We start from the raw sequence: 7,722 nt of genomic DNA on the forward strand, positions 1-7,722 counted from the left end.
TCGTACATTGCACTGTACGCCTGTGTCCAACTTGATGGTGACTGTGGCACTATCGCTGAACTTAATTTCGTCTTGCTTTCTTTTGTCTTTACCTCCGACATGCACAGCTCGGTGTCTTCTTTGTCATCAATGGAGTGCATGTGATACTGCGCTTATCTTCTGCCTGTTCGGCTAACTGTTGCTAAGCATTCTATCTTTTGGCACTTGTGACACTGCTTGCAAATAGGTTTGGCATACTCTAGGCCTGTGGTATCCTGCACATAATTTGCTGGCATATCTTGGTAGTCAGTACTTATTTGGGTGTGGTCCTCTTTGAGTCATTCTTCAGCTCGCATTTTTATTCTTGGATTGCATTGACCACCCCGGTATCCTTGCAAGTGATTTGTTTCAGTTGCATCGATTCTTGCTCACTTGCCCTGCATAGGCTGATGGGTTTCTGAATGTGTATGGTAGGATTGCTCAGCAGCCTCTCTCGCACATCATCGTTGGATATACTGATAATGATGCCATCTCTGAGCAGCTCGTCGGACAGGTCTCCGAACTGGCATTTCTTTGTCTGCAGTCTGGCTGCTGTCGGGAACTCGATGAAGGGCGCAGTTCCTTTTGCTCCATCTAGTTGAACTTGTGTTTGTAGTGTGGATTATCTTTGGAGTGAAGTGTGGTTTGAACCTTTGCTTGGCTACTTCAAGGTTTTTCTTCCTTGCTTAGAGAGAGTCAGAATGCTACTTGCACATCCGGTTCAATAACAGCCATGAAATTTGCCATTTGCACTTCTGGCAGCTTCTTGTGGAGTTGTACCGCTGTGGCATATGACTCATATCTGTGTAGTGAGTCTTCCCATGCATTTTGTGACAGCGATCGCAAGTCGATTGGTTTCATTGGCATCAGACCACTGTCCACCATGGTTTCAAAATTAGTGTTGGCCTCGTTCACGTTTATTTGCCACTTTCGTCTTCGTTGATTTCTTCTTCTGCACTGCTTGCTTTTACGCTTCCTTCTTCATCTCGCAAGATTGCGCTTTTGGCACCATGTAAACAATAGTTATTTATTAATATGTACCAAGATTACATGGCTACTTAATACGGCCATCATCTGCTCGGCTCCCCGTTAGGCTGAGCTTGGCTTGGCTATGGCCAGCTGTGGCTGCCTTGACATGATCCAAACATGTTTTGTAGAATTCAGTGTGCTGGCGTCTGCTGTCTACTTCCTTCAATAGCTTTCCTTTCTGTTTCGAACTCCTACATAGGACAAAGGCTTTTTCCTCTGGCACTGTTGTATGCTCGCAGTGTAAATTTGTTTTGAGTTCAATCCCATTCCTGCAGAATATGCATGAAAACCTGTTACCGCAACTATTTATTTTGCATTACATAATTCTTGCCAAAGCCTTGTGGGATTTTTGAATTTACTGCCATTGCAAATTTTCTGTGTTCTTGCTGCGGCACCAGCTGAAATGAGAGATACCAAACACTTGCATTTTTTGGCTTTCAGATGCAGTGCAGAAGAACATACAGCTGCAGAAAGTGTTGCCACAGGGCACCATCTTTGTCCACTCTTTTTCGGCACTTCAGCTCATGGCATGGCTCTGAAGGGAATTGGAATTGCAGCTTGGAAGGCTGCACAAATTCTTACAGACTCTACAGGTCCTTCCGGGCGCACGTTACCCGGTGCCACCAACATCTGTTTGCCTCTTCTATGAAGACAACAGTTGCAAGTCCTCCACCATCACTGTCCGATAACCTACAGGACACAAGAGATGACGAGACATCCTGTGGAAACAATGTTCCAGAGCCAGCGGATGTTCATGTAACAAATCATGCAAGTGTTGGCTCATCTGATCCAAATACGGAATGCGCTATGCACCTTTCATCTTTGCTACTAAAGTGGCAAGAAGGCCGACAGTTGCCATTGAGTGTGGTAAATGAAATAGCAAATGACATTGTGAATTTTGTGCAAGACTATAGAGCAGAACTAGGTACAGCTGACATGACTGAAATTTCCAAGTTTACAACCAGGGCAGGCCGTGAAAAGTATTGGAAAGCTTCATGTAGTTTTGTTGCCCCGAAAACAGTGGTATGTTCAGATAAGGAAAAAAAAGAAACATACCAGTACGTATCAGTGCTTGACACGGTGAAAACTGTTGCAAGTGTCTGTGACCTTTTTAAAAAAAGAAAAGCTAGCAGTGGCCTTCTTCAGGATGCTTTTGATGGGGAGTTTTATAAAAACCACCGGATCTTCAAGTCTATGAATGACAAAGCATTAGTTCTCCAGCTTTATTTTGATGACTTCGAAATTTGCAACCCACTGGGCAGCAAGCGTGGGAAGCATAAACTTCTGGCTGGGTATATGTCAATCCTGAACATACAGCCCAAGTACCTGTCCAAATTAAATGCTAAGTACCTTGTTCTACTTGCCAAATCTTCTCTTGTTGCTAAATATGGCCTCCATCATATAATTCAGCCACTGCTAGCTGACCTGCACCTACTGGAGTCAACTGGTATACAGTTGAATGGAGAAACTGTTAAAGGTTCAATTTTATTTGTGTGTGGTGATAATTTATCAAGCCACCAGGTTGGTGGTTTTCGTCAGTGCTTTTCTTCGGGGCTGATCTGCCGGTTTTGCATGGCGAGCAAGCAAGGTATTAATGAGAAATGGCATGAGGAAGAGTTTGTTCTAAGGAACAAGGTAACACATGCACAACATGTTAAACTGGCCCAGGCAGATGAAAGCTTGTCAAGTGTGTATGGCATTACAGGTGAAGGCTGCTTTAACTCAATCAACTCCTTTGATGTCACGCAAGGGCTGCCACCTGATGTTATGCATGATTTATATGAAGGTGTCATCCCGTTTGTGCTTAAACATGTGATTCATCGCATCATCTCTGATCGTGTTCTGAGTTTGGATGAGTTGAATGAGAGGCTTCTCTGTTTTCCCTTCAAAGGGGCTGACAAAAGAAGTAAGCTTCCTCCTATTTCTCGTCAAGCAGTGTTTGGAAGCGCTGCACTCAAAGGATCAGCTGCTGAAAAACTCTGCTTTTTCCGTTTCTTTTCACTCCTGGTTGGTGATTGTGTGTCAAAAGGAAATGCCGCATACAGCGTATACCTTGCACTGAGGACTGTTGTAGATATTGTTGCTGCACCACAGGTCAGCCGTAGTGCAGCTGCATACTTGCAAGTCCTTATTGAGGATTTTTACAGTGCATTCAGGGAAGTTTTCCCTGACGTGAATGTGATTCCTAAAATGCATTACCTTATTCATTACCCTAGGCTGCTGCTCTTGTATGGGCCACTTATAAAACTGTCATGCATGCGTTTTGAGGCTAAGCATCAATTTTTCAAATCGATTGTGAAAAAGACTGGAAACTTCAAGAGCATCTGTGCTACACTTAGCCAGCGCCACCAAATGCATCTGATGTATTCTTTAACAGAACCATGTCAATCAATACTTACAGTTGGTAAGAGAAAGTGTGATTTCAACTCCCTGCCTGGCCTCTTAAAGGATAGACTACAGGAGCTCAGCCTAGTAGACATGGATGTACACACAGTTTCATCACTCACAGTTGATGAAAGGAAACTCTCCGTCGGCTGTGTCATTCCCTTAGTTATACATGAAAATGACCTCCCTCTGTTTGCTCAGGTAGCATTGATAGCAATCTGTAATGCAGCACATTTTGTTTATGCTTCAGTGTTAAGGACAAAGTATTTTGATGACCATTTTCATGCTTATTGTGTTGACTTTTCTGGCCACAGTGTGATAATTGAAAGCATGGAGCACCTTGATGAATTTTTTGATCCCCTGTATCTGTATGAACTGCAAAGCTTTTCTTACATTTGCCCCAGATATGACTTCTTTACACAGGAGTCCCAGTGATATGTTGTGAATGCTTTCATTCCACGTTTTGCTGCATTGGTTGTGGTTTTTCTTTCTGCTGTGCCTTTATATTTCCAGTAGTTCAAATTCTCGAGCAGTAATACCCAGACTCGGACGAAGAGACATTACAGTGTATTGCTTCAATTTATTTCATGTTACTGCAACTGTATTAATGCCACCCAGTGTTCTCAGGTGGTGCTGAAGTGTCTTCGAAGACGTTGAAGTGTCTCGCGCTGGCTGGCTGCTGCATTCTGCTGGTTAGCGACCTGTCGCCCTGTTTTCCGTTACATATTTTGGTGGAGGTGCGGGGTAAGATCCCTGTATATGTCTAATACTCCTCCGCATACCCTGGGCTCCAGTCCTTCGCTGGTGGACACCCCTGTGCACCGTGCTAGCCGGAGAAACCAAGGCCTACCTCCCGAACACGGGCTTTTGGAGTCTGCAAGGGCACCCACCCATCATCCTGTTATGCCAGCTGCAGCCTACTATACCTTGCAGAATCCGCGACTGCCCAAACCATTCCATGGCAGTCAGCTCGAAGACGTCGAAGACTGGCTGGTCGAGTTTGAACGCGTGGCCTCTTTCAACCAGTGGGACGACGCAGCCAAGCTTCGAAACGTCTTCTTTAGCCTGGAGGATGGTGCACGTACGTGGTACGAGAACCGAGAAGATGCGCTAACATCATGGCACGAGTTCCGCCGACGCCTGCTGGAGACCTTACACCAGCACGGATCGCCGAGAACGGGCTGAACGGGCTTTGCAGTCTCGCATTCAAATGCCGAATGAGACTGTAGCCATGTACGTGGAGGATATGACTCGGCTCTTCCGGCGAGCTGACCCGGCCATGCCCGAAGAGAAAAAGGTGCGCCAACTCATGCGCGGCGTTAAGGAGCAACTTTTCGCTGGCCTCGTGCGCAGTCCACCTGGGACTGTTGCTGAGTTTCTTACGGAAGCGGCCACGATGGAGAAGATGCTCCTGCGGCGTTCTACCACCTACGACAGGCCGGTACTCGCCGCTTCACTTACAGAGCCGCTTCCTGCCTTCGGGGCTAACCCTGATCTCCGCGACCTGATCCGCTCCGTTGTGCGCGAAGAGCTCCAGGCGCTTTTTGGTGCTCCCCTGCCGACGGCCGGCTCTCTCGCTAGCCTCGTCCGCGAAGAGGTTCAAGCCTTGCGACCTTCGTTCCCGTACGTTGACCCGCCGGCTTTACCCACGGAGTGCCGTCGTCCAACGTATGCTGAAGCCTTGCAACGTCCTGCGCCCTCTTCGGCGCAGTTTCCTCCGTCCAGTCAAGGCTCGCTGTTTTCCGCACACCCCGACACGTACTACACCGACAATCGACGATCGCCCCAGCGGAAGACGGACCTGTGGCGTGCTCCAGATCGGCGGCGTCTCTGCTTTCACTGCGGGGAACCCGGTCATCTGTATCGCCAGTGCCCGTATCGACAGCTTGGGCTGCGGGGGTTTCCTATCGACATGCCCCGTCCACCACGAGGTCAACGACCCCGGGAGATCGAGGACTACGTAGCCCAGCAGCGCATGGCGACAGTTCCCCAGCGGCAGTCTCGGTCTCCATCACCACGCCGACCTTCGCCACAGCCCCAAAGCTCCTCCTGGATGGCGCAGAGACGGTCGCCAAGTCCCCGCCGGGAAAACTAAAGAGAGCGACCTCAGGGGGTGAGGCCGCTGGCAATCGATGCGAACAAGACCCCCCGACAACGCGAACAGCGACCAACCGCGATTTAAAGGCAACGGCTGCAGTACCTGAACTCGGAGATCGATTCTCGTTGGATATACCCGTGCTTCTCGATGGCTATAAGGTTAGTGCTTTGGTGGACACTGGCGCTGATTTCTCGATTTTAAGCGGAAAGCTAGCGGCGCTTCTTAAAAAAAGTAATGACGCCATGGTCCGGCACGCAGATTCGCACGGCTGGCGGACATGTCGTAACTCCGCTTGGCCTATGCACAGCAAGAGTCCAAATTCGCAGCTCCACATTTGTTGTCAGCTGCCTAGTTCTACCTGACTGCTCCCGTGACTGCATCCTTGGCGTTGATTTTCTCCGGGAGTATGGAGCTATTATTGACCTCCGAAAGCGCACTGTCACATTTTCTACCGAGAAAGCTTATGTTTACTCCGAGGACTGTCCACGCCGCACCGCCCTTCGAATATCCGCCGAGAGCGTTTGGATTCCGCCACGCGCCAGTGTTTTTGTGTGTTCACTGCGACGGACTACGTGAAGGGACAGCGGTCGCAGAAGGCAACCTGGCCCTTTTGCTCACCCACGGCATCTGCTCAGCGCGAAGTCTCATCCATCTCCGCGACGGCTGCTCTGAGCTCCTGGTGACTAACTTCTCTAACGAGCCCCGGCACCTTTTTCGTGCTACTGCCATCGCATTCGCCGACCCCTTAGCGGAGGTTTCTGAATGTTTCGTGTTCGAAGCTGTTGGACCTGTGCGCCCATCCCTTGACATCAGCCCGGACCTTTCGGCGACTCAACAGCGAGAACTACGTGCCCTCCTACTCGAATACGCTACCTGTTTCGCTTCTTCGTCGAAAGTCCGGCAAACGGGTCTTCTCAAGCACCGCATCATTACGCCCGACGATGCCCGCCCTATCCATCAGCAGCCGTACCGTATCTCACCGAAGGAGCGCGAGGCGATCCAAACGCAGGTGAAGGAGATGCTTTCAGATGGAATAATTCAACCTTCCAGCAGCCCCTGGTCTTCACCTGTCGTGCTGGTGAAGAAAAAAGATGAGACACTTCAGCGCCGCCTGAGAACACCGGGTGGCATATTCTGCATTATCATTCTGTATTTACTTCTTGTGCTCTGCCATATTTCATGTTAATCCTTTTTTATATTGCTTTCTCTGCATTCAGTTTATTGATCATTTGTTTGCCTCCTTTCTACAACAGCTCCTATAAGGGCTGGAGTATGCATAAATAAATAAGACCAGTTGCTGTTTTTTTACACTCCAGTGGTAGGTTTCGCAGCTGTATTTTCAGCACTGGGAATTTCAAGTGCAAAGCACAAAGCTGGAGAACACCTATCAGTGAAACGTGCAACTACTTAGGAAGCATGGCTAATGCAGCACTTGCAGAGGAATTGCCCCTTTTGTGAATACAGAACTTTGAAATTTTTGTCGGCTGTCCTTGGAAGGTTCACGTCAAAAGAAGCTGAAATTTTAAAGCATACTTTATTGACAAAACGGCCGATTCTGGTGTGGGTAAAGAAAAGCCGAAAGTTGGTGAATGTTCATGATGCAAAAAATAGCACGAAGGAAACACTAAGGATGGTTAGGGCGATGCAGACAAGTGCTAACTTGCAACCGAGGTTTATTGCTAAATGCACTCAATTTATACATGACACAATGAAAAACATGGAAAAGCAGGCTCGCCTCGGAAGCTGCTGTCAAAAGTCCAAAAGCAATGCAACAGCATGTATCACTCGTCGCTTAGGGAAGGCGAATAAGCGTAAAGGAAACTTAATAACATTGCATGGCGGAGACTGTCCTGCTGTGGGTGCTGCATCTGGCTCTGAAAATGCCGGTTAACTTGCAGAAAGTTGTAGATGTGTGACAGTGCATCAGTCATGCTTCCTTGGCAAATTTTCATGTCTGTTTAGAATTACGTGTATTGCGTGTGCTCCATGGGAGCCTGCTGCCACGCTCTGAATTAAAGTAAGTTGAAATCCTCAGTTGGGCTTCCCTTTTGCCTTCGTCTTTACTATCACTGGAAAATGCCTCTGCTGTTGGGCTGCAACCACCTGCCTCATATTACTGCTCTCCGGTTTGATAACAGCATGTAAGCAAGCGGGTTGATATTTCATGATCAGTTTGCATTCATACCTTGAGA

General features: G+C 48.1%; 1 pseudogene; it reads right to left on the bottom strand.

The window, feature by feature from the left end:
• Nucleotides 1-337: 337 nt before the first annotated feature.
• On the bottom strand, nt 338-894 carry LOC149360916 (uncharacterized; annotated as a pseudogene).
• Between the last annotated feature and the right edge of the window lie 6,828 nt (nt 895-7,722).

Source organism: Amblyomma mixtum, chromosome 2 (assembly GCF_055824585.1).
Source record: "Amblyomma mixtum isolate Tamu chromosome 2, ASM5582458v1, whole genome shotgun sequence".
Taxonomy (NCBI): domain Eukaryota; kingdom Metazoa; phylum Arthropoda; class Arachnida; order Ixodida; family Ixodidae; genus Amblyomma; species Amblyomma mixtum.